General features: G+C 38.7%; 1 non-coding gene across 1 annotated transcript; it reads left to right on the forward strand.

Moving 5' to 3' along the window:
- The first annotated feature begins 24305 nt into the window (after positions 1-24305).
- LOC132533537 (U1 spliceosomal RNA) lies at positions 24306-24472 on the forward strand. Its single transcript, XR_009545412.1, has one exon. It is a non-coding gene; the product is annotated as a U1 spliceosomal RNA (small nuclear RNA).
- Positions 24473-25320: the final 848 nt, after the last annotated feature.

Genomic DNA, 25320 nt, shown 5'->3' on the forward strand with positions numbered 1-25320 from the left:
TATGGTTCTTTTATTTTCGATGTTGTTTATTTCTGCTCTAACTTTAGTGATTTCTGTCCTTCTGGTTGCTTTATGGTTCCTTTGTTCCTCTTCCTCTAAGTCCTTGAGGTGTGCAGTAAGGTCGTTCATTTGAGCTTCTTCTTGGTGTTTAATATGTAATTGTATGGCTATAAGTTTCCCTCTCAGTACTGCTTTAGCTGTGTCCCAAATATTTTGATAGGTTGTGTCTTAATTTTCATTTGTTTCCAGGAACATTTGAATTTCCTGCTTGAGTGAGTCTCTGACCCCGTGGTTCTTAAGGAGTATGTTGTTTAGTTTCTAAATTCTGTGACTTTTAATAATTTTCTGTTTGTTGTTAAATGTTAGCTTTACTCCACTGTGGTCTGAGAAGATACTTGGGATGATTTCGATGCTCTTGAATTTATTGATGCTGTCTTTGTGGCCTAACATGTGATCTATCCTTGAGTATGTGTTATGTGGATTTGAAAAGAAGGTGTATCCCAATTTTTTGGGGCGAAGGACTCCGAAAATGTCCAAGAGGTCTAGTCTGTCAATCTCTTCATTCAATTCTCTTGTATCTTTATTGGTTCTCTGCTTTGTTGATCTGTCTAAGTGTGAGAGTGGGGTATTTATGTCTCCCACTATTATCTTATTACTATTGATGTATTTTTGAAATTCTTTCATTAGGTGCTTGATGTATTTAGATGGTCCCTCATTGGGTGCATAGATTTTAATATTGTTAAGTCTTCTTGGCTGATTGATCCCCTAATCATTATGTAATGTCCTTGCCTATCTTTTATTACTTTATTTAATTTAAAATCTATCATGTCTGAGATGAGAATGGTTGTTCCTGCCCTTTTTTGTGGTCCGTTAGCCTGTATGATAGTTTTCCATCCTTTCACTTTAAGTCTGTGTTTATCTTGTTGTGACAGATGGGATTCTTGCAAGCAGCATATGGTTGGGTTATATTTTCTGATCCATCCCCCCACTCTGTGCCTTTTGATGGGTGAGTTTAAGCCATTGACATTTTTTGATATTATGGATTTAATGTATTGTAGTGCCATTGTTCAAAAAAAATTTTGTTTGCTCTGATATATTGCAAGTATTATAGTGATGCTCTTGTTTATAAGAGGTCTTTTAGAACCTCTTTCAGGTCTGGCTTGGTGATGGTTGCCTCCTTTAACTGTTGTTTGTCTAAGAAGGTTTTGATCCCTCCATCTAGTTTGAATGAAAGCCTAGCAGGATATGTTATCCTTGGTTGAAACCCTTTTTCATTCAGGGCTCTATAGATATCTTGCCATTTTCTTCTGGCTTTTAGAGTTTGAGTGGAGAAATCTACAGATAATCTTATGGGTTTTCCCTTGTATGTGACTTTTTGTTTCTCTCTTGCAGCCTTTAGGATCCTTTCTTTATCCTTACTTCTTCTCATTGTGACTATGATGTGTCTTGGTGTCTTCAGGTCTGGGTTGATTCTGTTTGGTACTCTCTGGGCCTCTTGAATCTTGATGTCCTTTCTATTATTCAGGTCTTGGAAGTTTTATTCTATTATTTCCTCTAGAATGTTTGCTTCCCCTTCCTCTCTTTCTTCCTCTGGCAGGCCAATTATACGAATGTTACTTCTTTTGAGATCATCCCATATGTCTCTGTTGTTGTTTTCAGTGTCTCTCAATCTCTTTTTAAGCTCTTTCACCTCTTTCTTCGTTTTCTCTAACTCATCCTCTGTCTGACTAATTCTGTTTTCTGCTTTTGTTAGTCTGCTTTCCCTTGCCTCAGCTTCTTTCTTCATTACAGCTATTTCAGCTTTCAGTTCTCTAATTGCCTCAAGATAATCAGTATTTTCCTTGGGGGTCTCAACTGTTGTTTCCCTAATACTGCCATTCCTTTCCTCCAATGTTCTTTTCATTTCTGTGATTAATAAGTTTATTATTGCTTGCATACTTTTCTTATCTATGGTTACTTCTGGCTGATTTTAGTTTCTTCTGGGCTCCTGTCTTCATTCATTGGAGTAGCAGTTTTATTTGTTTTTGATCTACCCATTTTTTTTATTTATTTTTCTTTTTTTTTATGCTCTGTTGTTCCTCAGTTGTTGTGTCTTGAGTACAAGTAACACTGTACTAAATACCTTTATGACAATTACACTCACCAACCTCAGGAATTACAGTAGCAACTGAAGCAAGTATTGAAGCAGTTTAATCGTTACCAGTTAGCCAAACAACTTCTTCAGTCCGTGAATAAATAGTAACCAAATCGAAGTGAAGAAGAAAGAGAAAAGAAAGAAAGGACAGCAAGAATAGACAGTTATGCAAATCTACTATCCACTGTATATTCTAGGGGTAACAAGAGGGGAAAGGGAACTAGAGCAGAGATACACACATAGAGAGTCCACTCTGAGTCAGATTTCTTCACCAAAATAATTCACAAATTCAGAAAGGCAAAGAAAAAGGAAGAAGTGTATGACAAGATTAAAAAAAAAAAAACTAGGCAAGAGAGAGAAAAGGGAAAAGATAAGAAAAAGCTGTAATTAAAGAGCAGTGAAAGGTAATTCCCAAATGTGTATCAGTGAATTCAAAAAAGCACCCTGTTTGGTGGTGTGGGGGCTGGGGGCTGTGACTTTGGAAGCTGTAGGATTAAGGAAGAAAGGATGACAATAATGAGAAAAAGAAAAAAATTAAGAAAGAGAGAGAAAAAAATAAAAAGATAAGAAAAAGAACTGTCATAAAAGGGCAGTGAAAGGAAAGGGTTTTTTATGTATTTATTTTAAATTATTTAATTAGCTATGCTGGGTGAGGTGGGGGGGGTTGGCTACTTAGAAAGAAAAAAGGCCAGAGGTTTCAGAAGGGTATAGACTTAGAATTAATGATATCCCCTGGTGGGACAGGAATTTGGTAAGGAAAAGGAGCTCCTAGCAGGGGATCCTGCTAGGATCTGGTCCCCAGGGACTGATTATGGGGGGGGGGGGAGGTATTCTTAGAAATTAAAAGGAAGAAAAAAAATTTTCCCCCTTTTATTCCTACTCTAATTCTTAACCCAAATTAAGTTATGGTCACCTCCTTGGTGTTACCACTAGGACCCCTTATTGGCTGTCCTCCTAAAGGCAGAAAATCCTACCGTTTCCAGAAGATGTGGTCAGAGCTCAGCCACTAGCAGCTTCTCAGTCCGCCATCTTCTGGGAACCTCCTTCCTAGGTTATCTTAACATAACCACTTCAACTTGAGCCCATGGTTACAAATACAAAAGGGAGTTTAATTGCTAATACTTTTCTGACTTATAACTCAAAGCTGAGTTTTCCAGTCAACGATATCTTCAGAGAGAATAATCTTATAATGAAGAGGAAAAAGAAACTGATGCACCAGAGGGCAATTGAGACTAGTTCATGCATTTACATCTTGAAGCAAAGTGCTGGGAACTCACCACAACATAGATTTATTGACTCAAAGGAGCTATGTCATAAGCACACATTTATCTGTCCTCCACATGGATATACATAAAAGCAGGGGTAGCAAGTATAGCCCAGTAGGAATATTGCTGGTTAGGCCACCTGGGATGTGAACCTAGTTGGCTTGCTGTAGTATTATAACCAGGTGAGTTTGCAACCCACACTTCCAGGATTTACCAAAACTCTTACTGATATCAATCTTCCCTTTCAACTCCTAGAAATTGATGAGAATTCCTAGGTATATCTTTGATGAATTTGGGAGTTTCTGGAGATATAACAGCGAGGGCTATTGGAAATAGAAAATGGTACGGTCAAAGCAAGGGACTCTGGGGAAGGAAGAAAGGAATAGATGGAGATGGCGGGGAGAGACTTGGAGTCCTGGTGTATGGTGGTAAAATGATCCCTAAATTTGAGGTGAGAGTGTTTTACAGATACCTAACCCAGGGAGATGAGAAATTTCTCCTATGTGTCAACAACTGTACATTAAACCATTACCACCACCACCACCAGAAAAAGATAAATACAAAGAAAAAAGAAAAAGAGAAAGAAAGTGATGATGGTGGAACGATGTTCTATCAAAGAATAATGACACCTGCAGACCCAGTTCTATCTAGGAAGGGAATTTTGTTCTTTTCAAATTCTTACAATGAGGTAATCTGGTGTACTCCTTTCAGATATTTTTATCACTATGCCTTTCTGACTCCACTATAGGGAAAACCCATTAACCTATCATTTCTCTCCCAAAACCTAGATTACAGAGGAAATCTTTCACAGCTCCTATAGCTACTATTCATGAAAAAAATCGCTAAATAGTTTGGGGAACATCTTGGGGATCAAAAAAATGTAGTTGTTGCTAATTTATCTTGGCGATCATTGGACTGACAGATGTCGCAGCCAGGTTGTCCTCATGCCCAAATGATTATTGGGAGCCAGTCCAGAGCTCTGAGCTGGTGGTCCAAGGGCAAACACAGCCAGAGTGGGCAACAGAAGAAGCAGAGAGGAATTAGAGGGGTACTTTGATCAAGGCAGGCAGCCAGTCTGAGAGGTAATCAAAGATAAACAAAGCAAGTTTCCATGTGGAGGTAGAAATTTGAGTTTACATCTCTTGTATGAGAAAAAAAAAATTATGTTAGAAAGAAGGGAAAAAAAGGTTGTAGGTTGTGTGTGTGTGTGTGTGTGTGTGTGTGTGTGTGTGTGTGGCTGGGGCCGCAGGAAGGGGTAAGTGGAAGCACTGAATAGCTCTGGGTACCCAGGAGTGACCTTGTCCTAGGTAAACTTGGTTCAGGGACATGATGAGGTTCTGAAGACTTCTTTTTTTTCTCTCCTGAGGCCTTCTTGATTGTTCACTTATTCCCTTATTTTTGGGTTCTGTTTTTGAAGAGTTCCTTTGTATTTTTATTATATGGAGTTTACTTTCCATAAAATCATCTTCAAGTGCTCTTCCTACATTCACACATCTAGGCTATAATATTAGATTCATGGGGCTTATAGATCTGATCTGAATTAGCTTGGGGACTGGTGACAGGGGCTACATCTTTAGGAGAGTGACAGCGTCAGGGAGGATGACTCCCTTGTCCTCTTGGTCATGCTCTCCACTGTGACCTCTGGACCCCAGTACCTGCTGCATCTGGTGATGCCTGCAGCTGTGAGCCTGCCTCATGTTCAGGGTGAGCACTGATGATTGCACCTTACTTTACCTTGCCTTGCTGGTATCCAGTGGACCTTTGCACTTGTATGCCAGGTCCCTGGGCCTTTGCCTTTTGCCCAAACACTGGGGAGAAAGTGGTAACACTGGGCAGACATTCTCTCTTCACCCACATAAATCCTCAGAGGGTTTCCTTCTGTGGGCTTATAAAAGCCCATTATCTAATGCATGACACAGAGAATTGAACTTGCTGGCAAGAGGCTTTTTAAGTCACATTTTGAATAATTTCTTAGCAATTCATTATACAGGAAACAGGTCCTTTTTTGTTCTAATACTTTGCTGAGGAATGCAACTCTCTGCCAAATTCATTAACAAAACTTGTGTCTGTGACTGAGCCTCTCTGGCTAGTTTCTTAAATGTTTTAAAACTTGCCCATTATTGAAATGTATTTTTTTTTTACCTTTGGCTTGAAATGATTCATGCATCTCACCTTGGAGGAGATGGCAATGTCACTCTCAAATGCCCTGGACAGCACCACCCCAAGTGTTCATTGTGAGATGAAGCTTAGCATGTGACATTGGATAGATGGCCACATGTGATTTTTCTTACTAGCAGCAGCAGGGAGGGCCAGTAATAAACATGTTATAGCCAAGTTCACCTCACATGTAACACAGTGACCCAGTGCTCAGCAGAGCTCTGGGACAGGATCAGACTAACCAGGCTTCTGGCTATATCAACTAGTCCTGCTATGATATCAGAACAGAGTTGCCAACCAAGATAGCCTATGCAGAGTGGTAGGTGGGAGAGGAAGCCATGGCCAGTGGAACTGGACTGATGAAACTGGTAAAACAGGGCAAGGGGTAAGGAGCTACATCGAGAAACAGAGCTGCTTGATGCCAGCAGGTCCTACCATTCCTAAATATGTATTTTTAATTAATTTTACATGTAATACAAGATACTTCATGCTATTCCTTATATATTTAAAATATTTATCATGTTTAAAATAAGATACTCAAATATTTGAACATGTATCATGAAAATGTTTACTATAGTAAAACATGAACTACATAAAGTATACCATCTTAACTACAATCCAACACTGCTTAGTGATTATTTCGGTTAGACCGATGGTATAAAGGTCAGCAGCTCAGCAGTCAATGCCATTGAGATTTATGTTATTACAATTCCTGATGTCCACACATAATAAATACACTTCTTGCAAAGTATTCTCATTGTTAAGTGACACATGACTTTATTGTGCAATACTTGGTTCAGGGGCATTTAGTATATTCATATTGCTGTGCCATTACCTTCACCATCTGAATTTCTGGGTTATTTTAATCTTAGGAAATTGAAACTGTACTTTTTTTTAAACAGAGTTGTGTCATCATTCAAGGGTGATTTTATAGTTCCCATGCTACATTTTTACACACAGTGAGAGATACTACAGAACAAGAGCATTCCCTGCTACAAGACACCTCCCAGTAGTACTGGGACTTGAACCTAGGCTGCTTGCATGGAAAGGTATGTTCCCTACCTAGTAATCTATCTCTCTGCCCTTTAAAAAATTTTTTTTTATTTATAAAAAAGGAAAACACTGGCAAAACCATAGGATAAGAGGGGTACAACTCCACATAGTTCCTACCACCAGAACTCCATATCCCATCCCCTCCATTGATAGATTTCTCATTCTTTAACCCTCTGGGAGTATGGACCCAAGGTCATTGTGGGATGCATAAAGTCTGGCTTCTGTAATTGCTTCCCCGCTGAACATGGGCATTAACAGGTCGATCCATACTCCCAGTCTGCCTCTCTCTTTCCCTAGTGGGGTGGCGTTCTGGGGAATCAGAGCTCCAGGATAAATTGGTGGGGTTGTCTGTCCAGGGAAGTCTGGTGGGCATCATGCTAGCATCTGGAACCTGATGGCTGAAAAGAGTTAACATATAAAGCCTAACAAGTTGTTGACTATTCATGAACCTAAAGACTGGAGTAGTGCAGATGAAGAATAAGGGTCTTCAATTTACAGATACCTAGTAGGCATATTTTAGTTATATTCCAAAGGGCTTGTGGCTATACTAGTTTTTTTTTTTTCCCTGAGCCTGAAATCTGATATGCAGGTGGATCCTAGTTATTGTCTGGGGAGATGATGTCATGACTGGAAATAGGACCAGTAAGCTGGATAGGAAAGAGAGTAGATACCAAATATGGAAAAGATGTATAAATATTGTTGACTATTAACCCCGTCAATTTGATCTGATTTGGGGCTCATATTCAGCTTAGCAGCCTGTGTGACCTTTGCATCTCTGCAGATCTGAGTTCACATTCTGTGGTCATCCGTACAGCTTAGGAACATTCCAAGCTGCCCCAATATCAGGACTCATCTTCCTCAGGTGGAGCATAGAGTATGTTGTCCAGCGGATTCCCTTCATAAGATAGAATATTCTCTATTGTTGTAGATCCAAGTTGAGCGCAAGTTCCTATGGGGGCCCACAAAAGGGTTTGTTATATTGTTGCTGGTAGAGATGATTGGTAACAACAGAGAGAGGGATTTATTCGAGGTCTAGGCCCATCATGTCTTGTTGGGAATTTCAGGACTCCCTGAATAGGGTCCAGCTGATGGGGTGGCCCGACAGTGACTAAAGAGTCATCATTAAAGTATGCCAGTCTCTTGCCCTTATTCAGCTTTTGCAGTCCTTGCTTTGATAAGGATAGCTTGGGAGTGAATGATGGAAGTATAATAGGAAATAGGTGAGGAGGGTATCTAAGTCTAAGTCTACTTTTTCATTATGAATTTCATACTGACTCACTGTAGACTATTGTGTACTTCTGCTATTAGGTATATATGTTGCCCTAATTTGTGGATACATGTGAACAAATGCCCTATCTCATGGGACCTGGCCTATATTTAGGTTTGGAACTTTGTAAGGAAGTGAACTACCTGGAATGAAATTATAGAATACTATGAAGGGAAAGTTCTCACCTGAGTAATGAGTCTGAAGGATTGACATTCCATGCCTGACGTCTTTGGACAGAGTCTGAAGTGAAGCATACTGAGGTGGTACTTGTTGGGATCAGTAGATGCAATAGCATTTGGTATGAATTGAGAGAAGCATACAGGAAAGTGATCCCCACTCTAGAGATTCCAGGACTGGGAAAATATAGGCTCTATAGAGGAAGTGTGAGGTTCCTGCTGTCTTTTATATCTATTGACCTATAACTCCCATTCCCCATTTCCTCAGTCCCTGGGAACCATTATTCTACTTTCTGATTTTCTGGTTTTTACTACTTATGTAAGACTTCATATAAGTAGATGCATACAGTGTTTGTCAAAAATTTTTGGACTGGTTTATTTCACTAAGAATAATGTTCTCAAGTTCAACCATATTGTAGCATATGTCAGATTTTTCTTCATTTTAAAGACTGAACAAGATTTTATTGCATACTTAGATCATATTTTGTTTATCTACACATCTGACAACAGAAAGTTGGGTTGTTTATACTGTTATTAACATGAATTTATATTTTAGTTTGAGATGTCATAATAAAATACCATAGACTGGTTGGTCTTTAGTTTTTTTCTGAGAATTCTTTTTCCTTTATTGGGGCATTAATCGTTCACAGTCAATAGTAAACTATAGTAGATTGTACATGTGTAAAATTTTTCAGTTCTCTCAACCCCACTCTTCTGCCATCATATTCCAGGACTTGAATATTCCTATACTTTGGTGCAATACACCAACTCCAGTCCAAGCTCTGCTTAGTGTTTTCCCTTAAGATCGTATTTTTCAATTTCTGCCTATGAGTGAGATCACCCATATTCATAATTTTATTTCTTACTTACTTCACTTAACATGGTATCTTCAAACTCTTTCCCAGATGGGATGAAGAAAGTGAATTCACCATTTTTAATAGATGAGTAGTATAACTTTCTCAGCCACTAATCCGTTGTTGGATACCTGGGTTGCTTCCAGGTTTTGGCTATTACAAATTGTGCTGCTATGGAACTTGGACTAGAGTTGATGTATTGCACTAAAGAAAGACTGGGGTGGTGGGAGAGGGTTCATGTCCTGGATCATGATGGCAGAGGAAGACCTGGTGAGGGTTGAATTGCTATGTGGAAAACTGGGAAATGTTATGCATGTACAAACTATTGTATTTTACTGTCAATCGTAAACTGTTAACTTCCCAGTAAAGAAATGGAAAACAAATAAAAACAAACAGCAACAACAACAAAAAAAGGCACTGTTATGAACATAGGTATACACATATCTTTTTGGATGGGTATGTTTGGTTCCTAGGATATATCCTCAGGAGAGGAATTGTAGAGTCATAAGGAAGGTCCACTTAGAAGTGACTTCTGAGAGTTCTCCAGATTGCTCTCCACAGAGGTTGGATCAATTTACATTCCCACCAACAGTGCAACAGGGTTCTATTGTCCCCAGAACCTCTTCACCATTTGTTGCACTACCTTTTCTGATCTGACACATTCTCAAAGGAGAGAAGTGGTATCACATTGTTGTCTTTATTTGCATTTCTCTAACCATCAATGACTTGAAGCATTTTTTTATGTTGTTCAGCCTTCTGGATCTCTTCTATGGTGAATATTCTGTTCATATCTTCTCTGCAATTTTGGAGATCATTCATTTTCTTGTTGCTGTGTTGAGCTCTTTATATATTTTGGTTATTAGCCTTTTGTCTGATATGTGACATGTAAAGATCTTCCCCCATTTTGCAAGGGGTGGAATGGATGGTGGTTTCTTTTGCTGTGCAGAAGCCTTTTAATTTGATGTCGTCCCATTGGTTTATTTTTGTTTTAGTCTTCTTTGTAACTAGATTCATATCATTGAAGATGCCTTTAAAATTTAGATGAAAAACAGTTCTGCCAATATTTTCCTCTAAGTTTTTAATAGTTTCTGGTTTAGCATAAAGTCCTTGATACATTTGGAATTTACATTTGTGTTTGGTGAAATATAGTGGTTCAGTTTCATTCTTCTTCATGTTTCAAACCAATTTTCCCAACACCATTTGTTGAAGAGACTCTACTTTCCCCATTTAATAGTCTAGGCACCTTTGTCAAAAATTAGATGTCTATGGATATGGAGTCTTGTTGGGCAGTACGCCAGCTCCTCCCTGCTTAATGCTGCATCCTATTTACATAACCACTATTACCTAAGAACCACCCTGCCTGCAAGGCACTGGTTTAATACCCACTGGTTTGCACTCTCTTTTCACTCCACCCCCTCTCCTAGTCACACCCTGTTTTCCACCACTAGTTTGTACTTTTTTCACTCCACCCTCTCTATGTCACATCCTGTTTCCACCCTAGTATTTCCTTCTTGGCGAGTATAAATACACCTGCTCTTCTGATTAAACACACAAGGGATTGCCTTCCAGCTCCGAGAGTCCCAAAGTCTCACTCCTGCAATGCTAGCCTGGCACGAGTTCCTGATCCCTCTCCCACACAACAGCCTAGGTTGGCTCCAGTTGAGTTCTCTCCAACCCAGAGAGCACTTGCTTGGGAAGAAGCACCCTCAGGTTATTCCGGCAGAGGCTTACTTGTTGGCTTTCAATTCTGTTCCACTAGTCAGTGTGCCTATTTATGTTCTAGTGCCAAGAGTTTTGATGACAATGGTCCTATAATGTGTCAGGCAGCCCCCCTGCTCCATCCTCCATTGCTGATATTTACATAATTATTGTTTGGCTTGAGACCAGCCCTGCCTGCAGGGTATTCATTAATCCCACCAGTTAAAACCTTCACAACAGTTGCTATGGAAGCTTTTTACCTGCCCGCTCTTTCCTTTCCTTCACCCCCTTTCCTAGCCATTTTCTTTTCTGACTTGCCTCTTCTGGTTCAAAATATATAAAAGCTTTGTCTCTGATCAATAAAGACACATTGCATTCCCGCTCTGCCACAAGTTCCTGGTCCCTCTCCTGCATCGCTGAGTAAGCAGCAGCCCAGGTTGATTCCAGCTGACTTCTCTCCAAACCAAAGAGTATGTGTCCTGGAAGAAACACCCTCATGCTAGCCTGACAATAATGCAATTTAAGATCTGGAAGTGTGATGCCTCCAGTTCAGTTCTTTATTCTCAAGATTGTTTTGGCAATTTTAGGTCTTTTCTGAGTCCAGATAATTATTTGTAGAATTTGTTCTATTCTCCTAAAAAATTGCTTGGGATCTTGATGAGGATTCCATTAAATTTGTATATAGCTCTGGGTACTATATTCATTTTTGATGATGTCAATTCTTCCAACTCATGAACAAGGAATAAGTTTCTACCTCTTTTTTTCTTTTTTTATTTCCTTTAATATTGACTAATAATTTTCAGTATATACATCTTTCACTTCTCTTGGTAGGTTTATTGCTAGATATTTTATTGGTTTTGTTGCTATTGTAAAAGGGATTGATTTCTGGATTTCTTCTGCTACTTTAGTGTTTGCATAGAAGAATGCCACTGACTTTTTTTAGTTTGGTAGCCTGACACCTTACTATTTTGCCTGATGACTTCCAAAGGCTTCCTGATTGAATCTTTAGATTTTTCAATATATATTATGTATATATTTGATTAAGTACTTTATGTTGTCTTTGTAGGTCTTTTTAATTGCTTGCTGCTCTTACTGAGTCACTGAAGACTTCTGTGTATATTTACCTTAATATGTATAATTTCCCATAATTTATGGATACATGTGCATATGTGCCTTATTGAGTAGGCCCTGGTCTATATCTAGGTTCTGTGCCTTTACTACAAAGTGTGTCAACTAAAGTGGAATTAAGGAGTCCTATGAGCTGTGAAAGGTCTCAGCAGAGTAATGTAGCTGAAGGGTTGGCATTCCAAGCCTAGTGTCTCTGGACATTGTCTGAAGTGAAACATATTGAAGTGGTATTGGTTACACTGATTTGGTTGAGATTAGTAGATGCAGTATCAAATGGTATTGGGTAAAGAGAAATGTGAACAAAAATGAGCCAAGACCCAGAGGTTCTAGGAAACTTTTAGAGTGTTCTGATATATGGCATATTTATGGTGATGTTGTGATCTTTTATAGGAGATCTTTCAGAATTTCTTGAAGAGCAGGACTGGTGATAGTTGACATCTTCAACCATTGCTTGTCTGAGAAGGTTTTTATGCCTCCGTCTAGTCTGATCAACAGTCTAGCAGGATATAATTGTCCTTGTTGAAAGCCTTTCTTATTGAACACTTGATATATATCTGTCATTTGCTTCTGGTCTTTAGAGTATGCTGCTAATTTTATACATTTTCCTCTGTAAGTGACTTTGTTTTTCTCTTGCAGCCTTCAGGATCCTTTATTTATTCTTTTTCCTTTCCATTCTAAATATGATGTGTCTCGGTGTCTTTAAATCTGGGTTAGTTCTGTTTGGGACCCACTGGGCTTCTTAAACCTTTATACCTTTTATGTTGTCTAGACTCTAGAAGTTCTCATCTATTATGTCCTGTAGAATGCTTTCTTCCCCTTCCTCTCCCTCTTCTGGTAAGACAGTAATGTGAATATTGCTTATTTTTTTAAAAAATGTTTATTTATTTCCTTTTTGTTGCCCTTGTTGTTTTATTGTTATAGTTATTGTTGTTATTGATGTCATCATTGTAAAATAGGACAAAGAGAAATGGAGAGAGGAGGGGAAGACAGAAAGGGAGAGAAACATGTCTACCTGCAGACCTGCAGACCTGCTTCACCACCTGTGAAGTGACTCCCCTCCAGGTGGGGAGCCGTGGGCTCAAACCAGTATCCTTACTTCGGCCCTTTTGCTTTGCGCCACATGCATTTAACTCGGTGCGCTACCATCCTGTGAATATTTTTAAGATGTCATCTCCTATGTATCTTTTATTGTTTTCAGTATCTCTTAATTTCCTTTTTAGTTCTCTTCTTTCTTAGTTTTCTCTATTTCATCCTTGAACTTGCTAATTATGTTTTCTATATCAGTGATTCTCTGCTGTTTTCTGTAGGTCAACTCATTTGTTATCCTGTTCTGATACTGTATTAGCTTGTTCAGCTAGTTGTGCTCTTAGGTCAACTATTTCAGCTTTCAGGTCTCTAATTACCTGAAGATAATTAGTGTTTTCTTTCAGAATCTCATTTGATGTTTCCCAGTATCTGATTATATTACTTTCAAAAGATATTCTCATTGCTGTAATATTATTGCATTGTTTAGTTTTTGGATGTTGTCCTCATCCTTAGGTCTTCTACCTTTTTGGTACTTCTATTGGACTTTTGTCCTGGTTCATTTTCCCAATGTTTATTCTTGGTTTTACCACTATATTTGATGTGTTATAAAGTCCCTCCCTCACTACTTTTCAGTCCACTGATAACACTTGTCTGGATTGACTTGTGTCTAAATAAGGAACTTAAAAGTTCACTACTGTGAATCATAATATTTTTTTTCAATGTTATCTCAATCCCTGACCCTGAGGTGAAGCACAGCAGCTGTTACATATTCTTATATTGTTATATTATTTATATTTCCTGCATGATATGGGAGCCTGAGGCTTTATATTATAATTGGATTTTTTAAATCACTCTCTGGTTACCAAGAGATAAAACAGGTCTGAGATAGATAGAACAGTTCATTATTCAAAAATACTCCCATGTCCCAAGGATCCAAAGTCCTGGGCCTAATCCCCTGCTCTACCACCAGCTATAGTTAAACAGAGCAGCCTTCTTTGGACCTGTGAGATTCTGGATAAATCCTGTTTATTTGGTGGGTTCTGAGGCAGTTAATCACCATGTTTCCTAATCTATTAGGAGAAAAATGTGAAAAGGCTACTACTAAATAGCCACACCTCCAGACCATCAGAGGTGTAGATTTTCCCCTGTTTCACCCAGCCAGTTCTCTGCTTCCAAATGTCAGTATAGGGTTTCCCTGTTGCTGCTCCAGATTCTGAGTGGCAGCAGTAATGGAGACTCACAGTTTTAAATTACTGTATTTTAGGTGATTTTCTCATCCTTTTAGCAGTATTTTTCCTGATAAAACTCAGACCAACTGGCTACTTCCAGACTGTTACCAGCTTCTTCTGAGTATTTATAGGCTTTTAGCCCCAGGAATCTCTCTTTTAGCCTCTTTCTGTCCATGAGCTACAGGTGTTTGCACTCAGCAATGGGTGGTGGGTTCCCAAAATAAGCCTTATCTTATCTTGTTGTGTGATCTTCTTTGCTGTTCCTAGTTGATTGGGGAGAGCAAGATGCAGCTGTTGCTACTCCAAAGCCACACCTCCAGATAGATAGATATATGTTAACTTTTCAAGAAATTTGTTTGCTTATAAGTTTTGCTATACTTCCAAGATGAGAATACAGCTTAGCCGTATTTGGGTGACTTACAATTAGTCAGCTTCTCTCTGTGCCCTAACATGACATTGAAAGATATGACAGCAGCATAGAAGACGTAAAAGAGGCAGGTATCATTTCTGTTTGTATTAAGAGCATCATTATACACACACAGCAGAATAATATTAAGTCATAAAAAGAAGGAAAATCTGGGAGGCGGGGTTATGGAGTAGCAGCAGCAGTAGTAGCAGTGTTTCTCTCCTCTCCTCTCCCCAGGCAATTAAAATATCAGTGGATATCATGTGGGACCACAACAAGACAGGACTAGAACTACTTTGGGAACCCATCAAATCACCAGTGAGTGCAAATATATGTGGTTCGTGGACAGAGAGGAGCCTAAGGAGAGATTCCTGGGGCTAAAGCCTGTATGTACTCCTGAGAGGCTGGTAAAATTCTGTCACATTACTGGTTGAGAAGCCCCCTCCAGTCTCTTTTACTAACAAAAAGACTATGGAAGGGAGGAGAGGACTCAGCTAAGGCTCACCAAATGCAACTGTGAGTCTCCATTGTTACTGCTCCTCGGAGGCTAGAGCAATGAGGAGGCCCCGTGCTGACATTGGAGGGCAGAGAACTGGCAGGGAAACTCAGGAGAAGATATATACCCTGGTGGACTACAGGAGGGGCTGTATAGTGGGAACCTTTCCACATTGTTCTCGTGATGAATTGGGGAGGCATGGTGAATAACTGCCACAAACCCATGGAGTATAAATAGTGCATGTTTGGAAACACACAGGGCCAAGTACTTATAGTTTGGCTGCTGGAAGAGCAGCTGAATTGAGTCTGGGGCTTTGGATCCTCAAGGCATGTGAGTCTCTGTACATAACTACTGTGTTTGCTCTCCCCAACTCTGATTAATTTCTTGGTCAGGAGTGAGTGATTAAGCTAAAAAGACTATAATTAAAAAGCCTTCAGGCTACCATAGCCTACAGGGAAGAAAAAGAAAAAAAGAAGAATTAAAGCCACTCAGGGATTGAGATAATATCGAAACAAATATTAATGTCTACAACTGTGAACTCTTTAAGTACCTTACTTAGACACAAGTCAATCCAGGCAAGAGTGATCAGTAATTTGAAAAATACTGGAAGATATCTGCTTAAGAGTCATAGGATGTATAAAAAAAAAAAAAAAAAGAAAAGAAAAATACTGAGAGAGGTACTTCATAACATACTATATACAATGGTTAAACCAAAAATAAACATTGGAGAAATGAACCAGGAAAAAAGTCCAGCTAAAAGCACCACAAAGGTTGATACACAGAACAATGAAGTCAACATCCAAAAGCTAGTTAAGGAATTAATGACAGGTGTGAAAAAAGAGTATGAAAGTAAAGTCATAAGAAATCTGGAAACAACAAATGAGGCTCTGGAAGTAAACACCAATTATCTTAAGGTAATTAGAGAGCTGAAAGCTGAAATAGCTGAGCTAAGAGCACAAAGAGCTGAACAAGCTAACACAGTATCAGAGCAGGGAAACAAAATAGCTGAAGTACAGAAAAAAACAGAGGGGAGTGAGAATAGGATAAATGGAGTAGAAAACAGAATTAGCAGGATAGAGGACGAATCAGAGACAACTAAAAAAAGAAGAGATCTCAAAGAGAGATTAAGAGATACTGAAAACAACAACAGAGACCTATGGGATGACTTGAAAAGAAATAATATATGCATAGGCCTACCAGAGGAATATAGAAAGGGGGGGGGGAAGAAAGTATTCTACAGGACATAATAGCTGAGAACTTCCTTACTCCAGACAACATAAAAGACTTAAGGTTCAAGAAGCCCAGAGGGTCCCAAACACAATTAACCCATATGTAAAGACATCAAGACACATCATATTTAGAATGAAAAGGAATAAGGATGATGAAAGGATCCTGAAGGCTGCAAGAGAAAAACAAAGAATCACTTACACAGGAAAACAAATAGATTAGCAGCAGAATTCTCCACACAAACACTACAGGCCAGAAGAGTATCTATCTAAGGTATCTATCAAGTGCATAATGAGAAAGGCTTTCAACCAAGACTACTGTATCCTGCTAGACTGTCATTCACACTACATGGAGGCATAAAAACCTTCTCAGACAAGAATAGTTGAAAGACTCAACTATCACCAAGCCTGCCTTATGAGAAGTTCTGAAAGTTCTCCTATAAGCAATCACATCACCATTAATATACCATATATGAGAACACTCTAATAATCTACAATAATGGCGTTAAAATATCTTCAATATATGATATCAATAAATGTCAATGTCTTGAATTCACATATTAAAAGTCACAGAGTAGGAAGATGGATCAGAAAACCCAATCCAACAATATGCTGTCTGCAGGAAACCCACCTAACTCAACAAGACAAACACAGACTCAAAGTGAAAGGATGGAAAACTATCATATAAACCAATGGACCACAAAAAAGGAAAGGAAATTGGTTTCTTGTCTGATGTATGGCATGTGAAGATCTCCCATTCTGTGAGGGGTCTCTTTTAATAGTTTCTTTGGATGTACAGAAGCTTTTCAATTTGATGTAGTCCCATTGGTTTGTTTCTGCTTTAGTCTTTCTTGCAATTGGGTTTATTTCATCAAAGATGTCCTTGAGGTGTAGGTGGGAAAGTGTTTTACCAATGTTTTCCTCTAAGTATTTGATTGTTTCTGGTCTAAGATCCAGGTCTTTGATCCATTTGGAGTTGATTTTTGTTTCGACCATGCTCCCACAGGGATAGAGAATAGAAAAGCTATGAGGGGAAGGGGTGGGATATGGAGATTAGGTGGTGAGAATTGTGTGGAGTTGTACCCCCTCCTACCCTATGGTTTTGTTAATTTATCCTTTCTTAAATCAAAAATAAATTTTAAAAAAAGGAAAGGAAAAGCTATTCTCATATCTGACATAATAGACTTAAAATAAAATTGGAACAGATAGTGATGGACATTACCTAATACTCAGAGGATCAGTCAATCAAGAGGACTTAACACATTGCCAACTATACACCCAATGAGAAGCCATATAAATACATCAAACATCTACTGAAAGCTATAACAATATGTTAATAGCAACACAGTAATAGTAGGGGACTTTAACACCCAACCCTCTCAACTTGACAGATCACCCAGGAAGAAAATCAATAAAGAAATGAGGGAGCTAAATGAAGAGATAGATAAACTAGAAATATTGGACATTTTCAGAACCATTCACCCCACGAAACTAGAAGGTACATTCTGTTCAAGTCCACATGGGTCATTCTCAAGGATAGACTGTATGTTAGGCCATAAAGACAGCATCAGCAATTCAAGAGCATTGAAATCATCCCACGCATCAGCCTGATTGCACATCTTAAAGATCTAAAAGAAGAAGAACAAAGGAACCCTAAAGCAACTAGAAGGACAGAAGGACAGAAATAACTAAATTTAGGGCAGAAATAAATAACATTGAAAATAAGGAAACCATACAAAAGATCAATGAAGGTAAATGTTGGTTCTTTGAAAGAGTAAATAAAATTTACAAATCTTTAGCCAGAATCACAAAAAAAAGGAAGAAGACCTAAATAATTTGGATTGTAAATGAAAGGAAGATATAACAATAGATGCCACAGAAATTTAACATATTATTATATGCCACCAAGCTAGAGAACCTGGAAGAAACAGAAGAGTTCCTAGATACCTAAAAACTTCCAAAATTAAATAAAGAGGAACTAGGTAATATGAACAGGGCAATCACAGCCAATGAAATTGAGACAGTTATCAAAAACCTTCCCAAGAATAAAACTCCTGGACCAGATGGTTATACAGTGAATCCTACCAAACCTTCAAGGAAGAGTTAATACCTCTACTTTTAAAAGTCTTCCTGAACATTGAAGACACAGTAATACTACCTTCCAACTTCTATGATGCCAACATCACTTTGATACCAAAAGTAGAGACACAACCAGAAATCCAACATCCCTTTATGATCAAAACACTACAAAAAATAGGAATATAAAGGAAAATTACTGAAGATAGTGGATTCCATACATAGCAAAACTACAGCCAGCATGATCATACTCAATGGTGAAAAAGTAGAAGCATTTCCCCTCAGATCAGGTACTAGACAGAGGTGCCCACTATCACTATTAATATTCAACATAGAGTTGGAAGTTCTTGCCACAGCAATCAGGCAGGAGCAATTAGGGGATACAGATTCTAAGAGAAGTTAAACTCTCCCTATGTGCAGCTGACATGATAGTATACATAGTAAAGTCTAAAGACTATCCAGCAGGGAGCTTTTAGAAATCATCAGACAATTCAGTAAGGTGTCAGGCTACAAAATTAAAATGCAAAAGTTAGTGGCATTCCTTTATGCAAACACTAAGTTCAAAGAAAATGAAATCCAGAAATCAATTCCTTTTACAATAGCAAGAAAGCTAATATCTAGGAATAAATCTAACTAAAGAAGTGATAGACCTGTATACTGAAAATTGTGAGTCACTACTCAAGGAAATTGAAAAAGACACAAAGAAGTCGAAAGATATTCCATGTTCATGGATTGGAAGAATTAACATCATCAAAATGAATATACTACCCAGAACCATCTACAAATTTAATGCAATCCTCATCAAGATCCCAACGACACTTTTTAGGAGAACAGAACAAAAGCTACAAATGATTATCTGGAACCAGAAAAGACCTAGAATTGCCAGAACAGTCTTGAGAAGAACAGAACTGGAGACATCACACTCCTAGATCTCAAATTGTATTATAGGGCCATTGTAATAAAAACTGTTTGGTACTGGCACATGAAGAGACATACTGACCAGTGGAACAAAATTGAAAGCCCAGAAATAAGGCCCCACACGTATGGACATCTAATCTTTTACAAAGGTGCCTGGACTATTAATTGGGAGAAGGGGAGTCTCTTTAACGAATATTCTTGGAAAAAATGGGTTGAAACATGCAGAAGAATGAAACTGAACCACTATATTTCACCAAACACAAAAGCAAATTCCAAGTGGATCAAGGACTTGGATGTTAGACCATAAACTATCAAATACTTAGAGGAAAATATTGGCAGAACTCTTTTCTGCATAAATTTCAAAGACGTCTCCAATTAAACAAATCCAATTACAAAGAAGACTAAGGCTAAAATAATCCAATGGACTACAGCAAATTAAAAAACTCCTACACAGCAAAAGAAACCACTACCCAAACCAAGAGACCCCTCACAGAATGGGACAAGTCTCAGAACTCTCAGATATCTTTTCGCACCTTGTTTGCTCTCTACACATAATCTAGACTCTGGAAGACATACATACTTATTTTCAGTCAGTCACTAGGGCAAAACTGAATAAAGTTTCTGAAACATATAGGATTTATTTCATTCATAAACACAGAAGTCTGGAAGTAAAGGCTGTCCTTAATTCAATGACACAAAGATGCCAGAATTTTGGTTTCTGTGATTTTGTTTGACTACCAAATCTCTGGATACCAAACCTGAGTCAGAAGAAAAGGGGCCCCAAAGTATTTGCATATGTGTCTTTTAAAAAAATTGTTATAATTCTATTTATTTGTAAAAAGGAAACACTGACAAAACTATAAGATAAGAGGGTTACAACTCTACACAATTTCCACCACCATCCCCTCCCTTGATAGCTTTCCTATTCTTGAACCCTCTGGGAGTAGGGACCCAAGGTCATTGTGGGATGCAGAATGTGAAAGATCTGGTTTCTGTAATTGTTTCCCCACTGAACATAGGCATTGACACGTCGATCCATACTCCCAGTCTGCCTCTCTTATTCCCTAATGGGGCAGGGTTCTGGGGAATCAGCGCTCAAGGACACATTGGTGGGGTTTTCTGTCCAGGGAAGTCTGGTTGGCATCTTGGTCTCATTTGGAACCTGGTGGCTGAAAAGAGAGTTAACATATAAAGCCAAACAAATTGTTGTCTTTTTTTTTTTTAAACAACAACTAAGTCTAACAAGGGACCCAGGTTGTTAATCATAGAGGTAACTATGAACAAAGACCCAGGTTCAAGCCGCTTTTCCTCCAACCTGCAGGGGAAAAACTTCACTCATGGTGAAACAGTTTTATAGATGTCTATTCCTCTCTCCCTTTCTAGCTCCTCCTTCCATCTCAATTTCTCTCTGTCTTTATTCATAAATGAATAAACAGAAATATTATAAAAAGATTAATGAATATTTCACCAAGGAATTTTCTAGTTGACTCCTCTAATGAAAAATACAGTTTCTTCAGAACAGAGAAAAATGGTGAAGGTCCTCCTGTGCTGTTTTTCTACTGCTGTGTGTTGCCTTAAAACCATCCTAGAAAGCTCTCAGACTCTTCAAATGGTCAAACATTAAAAGGCAGTCTTGATATATATAAACTCTGTTGTCAAAATAAAAGAAAGTAAGTGATTGCATTGTTGCCAAAATTGTAGGATTTAGGGAACTCTTCTGTTTTGGAAGGCTAGACTGAAGGACAGGCTCCTTTTATTCTTACTGAAAATCTACTCCTGCCCTGCAGCTTGTGATTCCATTTCCTCTGCTTTGATAAACTACAAGTGGTTTTAAATTGAGTCATAAATTTCTCCAGAGCTTTTAAAGACCAGCCCCCACCTCAGATCCCCTCACCTTCTGTTGTAGCAGCCATCCACATACTGCTGATATGCACAATTTAGGCTAGAGTTTCAAATTTACAGGATGTGTCTGGCAGAGTGACCTCGGCTCTCTAATAGCCTGAGATGGAGTCAGGGAGATTGCAAGTGGTGATGTGCCTGGTTGAAAGCTGTCCAGGATAGGCCCAACTGCTTCAAGAAAAGACCCCATCACCATGTGCTGCAAGAGAACAATTTTTTGGTGGTTCAACAGACTCCTTAAGGTGACATATAGTCTACTAGTTTTGATGTCATAGTCTAAAATAAGCTTTTCTTTTTTTCTTTCTTCCTTTCTTTCCCTTTTTTTTTTTGTCATTTCTAACATTATGTTCTACTTTGTTTAGCTATATCTGAGCTACAAGGACAGAATAATTTTAAGAGTAAAGTCAATCAATATTCTCATTGAGAAATGATTAGTAAAATCTTCTTGGTGGAACATGTGTAGAAGATCCTGGGAATTATATTTGGCACCCCCCCACACACACACTACATCTTTCATCTAGCCCTGTTTCTCCAGAATCTAAAAGGCAGCAAAGCAAGTGTAGCACCTAAAAGATGTCATATTCATAGCCTGGAAACAGAAACAGCAGCAGTAAACTCACACCCTGTTCATAATCAAATACCTTCCAAGTGGCACAGAACATACTGGGCAGGGCTTCACCTTTCCTAGTCATGGTCAGCACCAGTCTAAATCCCAGAAGTTTTGATTTTGTAGACTACTCTACAGTGTACCTAAAATCAAAGTTTAGAGTCCTAAAGCTCCCTGAAGGCCCAGCATTCTCTAGTTAAGCTGTACATTTATCCACACACAGTTTCCTGCTCCATATTCTCCTTTTCTCTCTTCCACTTCCATCTGTATTCCTCTTCTCAGTACAACTACTACCTCGAAATGTTAGCTAGATAAAGATCTTATTAAATGGATTCTGATTAAAATGTGCAGAATCCATGGACACCCCCATCACCACTACCCTTCTGCCATTCCCTTTAAATCCTCTGCAATTTGGGGGATTTGAATTTTAGACCAACTCTTCTCCCAATTGGCTGTGTATGCTGTAGAAGTCACTTTGTGGAACTTTTATCAACACATGTACACACACACATACATACACACTGAATAAGTGAGTAAATGAATGCAAACATATGTATATGTATATTTATTGTTTATATTATATGTAAGCAGATATATATGTAATATTTAAACATATATAACACATATGTGTATATATTTGTTATCACCAGGACTTTACCACTCTTGGATGACATAAGACAAAAAGGGAAATACAGAGACAGAGGAAAGGGGGAGAGATATCACTGCATCAATCTTTATCCAGTGTCTTGAGAGTCAGGCTCAAACCTGGGTTATACACAACACATGGAAAAGCAGATAAACCCCTTATAGGTAGGGACCAGGGGCTTGAACCTGAATCTTTGTGAATGATAATGTGTGTGCTCAACAGGGTACAAGAGCTCACCACCCTGGTCCCCTAATTAATTTATATTCATGAGAGAGACAGAGACATTCCATAGCACCATTCAGCTCCGGCATAAGGCATATGGTTCTGGGGATTGAGCCTACAACTTTTGGGAACTTGGGTTTGCAAATTTAGTGCTCTATCACTGTGAAGCTCCCCACCTCTGCTTTGAGTGTGGACATGGAGTATTGTCTGCTTGTTTGTCTGTCTCCCCTTTTCTGTCTTGATTTCTCTCTGTTTCTATCCAATGAACTAAAAATAAAAATATTTTAAAAAGTTAATTTAATTTAATTTTCAAACAGGGGTGATAAGCCATGTTGCATAAGGAACATTTAGACCCACTGAGTCTCCCCCAGTGACAGCTCCCACCAAACCCTCTGCTCCCATTTTGGGACAATGGGGCTCTCTGTGGCACAAATTAAGAACCTCTCATTTTAACCAACCTCCCTCAACACAAATAACAAGAATATTCTAGAAAGGAAACACAGAGACTGAAATTGGGTAAAGAACAACTTCAAGTGTTACTGGACAAGACTCTCAGGGTTCATTGGGAATGCAAAAGGGACTATGGTACCTCTCCCTTGGGTATCTGCACTGATATGTTATCTTGCTGTCAACAGCAGCAGCAGCAGCAAGGAGGAACAAACACTTGTATCAGCTTATTGATGTTGTCTTACACAGATAAGAGAAAGAATTTGGTAAAGAATTGGTTATTTGAAATCAGTGTTTTCCTTTCCTGATGACAGCCGAAAGTACTGATTACCTGACAAGGAAGTGATGCAGTTCAGCATGAAGCCTAAGGTGCCCAGAAATGGATTTTGTTGAATATTATCATCAAGGTACATCCCCTTAAGCACCTAGTAATTAGACAAAATAAAGAAAAATGCCGAGAAGTTGGAGGCTGGGAGCATTCCTAAGAAAACACAGGTTTTAATTTCCCTTGTAATTTTAGAGCAGAGTAGGGCAGACCTGGGACCTGGTAGATGTGGCCCAAGGACTAGAAGTTCCCAGGCTGGCCCAGAAACCTTGATTCCTATCAATACTATGCACAGTCAAGGGCAAAACAAAGGGGCATGAACAGAGGAGGAGGCTATGACTCTGCTATTTTTAAACTACCAATTACAATGTCTGAAATTACGTGGCTGGGACTACCACATCCGCTCCAAGTTAATAATACTCTGGAGTTGGAGTTTTAACACTTCTGTTTTTAAAGGCCCTATCAGAATATATGTGAAAAATCATTTCTTGGGGGCCTGGCTGTGGCATACCCAGCTTAGTGTACATATTGCCATGTGCAAGCCCCACTCCCCACCTGCAGGGGACAGACGCTTTATGAGCCGTGAAGCAGGTCTGCAGGTGTCTTTTTTCTCTCCTTTTCTACTTCTTCCTCTCCTCTCAATTTCTTTCGTCCTATCCAATTAAAAAAAAAAAAAAGGAAAGGAAGAAAAAAAAAGAGAAAAGAATCTGTACCAGGAACAAAACTCCAGTGATAACTATGATAACAATTTTTAAAAAATCATTTCTTGGCTACCGTTAGTCCAAAAGTCAAGTTTGTAGATCAGTACAGTTTTTTCTAGGAAGAAATTTTAATTTTTAAGATTTTTTTTAAAATACCTTTTTCTTTCTTGGCTTTTAGGGGAAGATAATAAAATATGTGAAACATTTTCCCTCCCAAGAGACAGAAAACAGCTTTGCATGGAGACTGAAAAAAATAGTGACATAATTATACTGTTTGTCCAATTAAAGTAATGTAATTAGCATAGAGCTAGTGTGAAAATCTTCATCAAGCTCACTTATAAGACCCGGCACAGGGTCTAGGCTGCATGAACCATACCATGATCACGAAGGTGGTTTTCCCAGGGCGAGGCTTATCCATTGCACTCCGGATGTGCTGACCCCTGCGATTTCCCCAAATGTGGGAAACTCGACTGCATAGTTTGTAGTAGTGGGGGACTGCGTTCGCGCTCTCCCCTGATTTAAAAAAAAAAACAAAAAAAGAAAAAAAAAAGAAAAAAAAATGTGTGTCAGATGCCCAGTGGTCCTTGCATTATCCATACTGCATGCCCTCCACCTTGCACAAAAGTCTGTGACTAATTCACAGCCTCTCCAAGCTATTTGAAATTTCAAGAGCAACTCAGAGAGAGTGGGGACTGATAGAATGAATGTAAAAGCAAACAAACGAACAGAAAACCTGTAGGGGACTTCTGGATAATTAATAACTAAATAATTAACTAAATAATTTTTTTTACTTATTGGCTTATTAGATTTTATCCTATTTATTTATTTATTCATTCACTATTTAGCTATGTTGTTGTTGTTAATAAGAGTGTATATTAACACCATCCCTGCCACCAGAGGTCTGTGTCCCTACCCCTGCCCCCCTATAATGAAGCTGAAAATCTACCCTCACTCTCCACCCAGAGTTTTTTTTACTTTGGTGCAATATCCCAAACTCAGTCAGATTTTGCTTTGCGTTTCCCTGTGTATTTTATTCTCTATATATTTTGAGGCAAGCACTGTATACATGATCGTTAGAAGTTGTACCATAGTCCATTGGTAGTCTATTCCTTTAAATTCTCCAAGTCAAGAAGAGAGGTGTTAATTAGCTTTTGTCAGAAAAAATAATCATGAAAGGGTTCTGGAGGACAAAGAGACCAAATAATGTTGTATGTTTTAGTAACATCTCTGGAAAGACCTCAAGGGTGTGCGCAGTGTTCATATGTGTGTTCTTTCACTGACTGGCTGGTAAGAAAACCTCCCAGTACCAGGTTCCTGCTAAAGGGGTGACCAAAAGAAGATGGAGTGACACAAAAGGACTGTGA

This window comes from Erinaceus europaeus, chromosome 16, assembly GCF_950295315.1.
Source record: "Erinaceus europaeus chromosome 16, mEriEur2.1, whole genome shotgun sequence".
NCBI classification, from domain to species: domain Eukaryota; kingdom Metazoa; phylum Chordata; class Mammalia; order Eulipotyphla; family Erinaceidae; genus Erinaceus; species Erinaceus europaeus.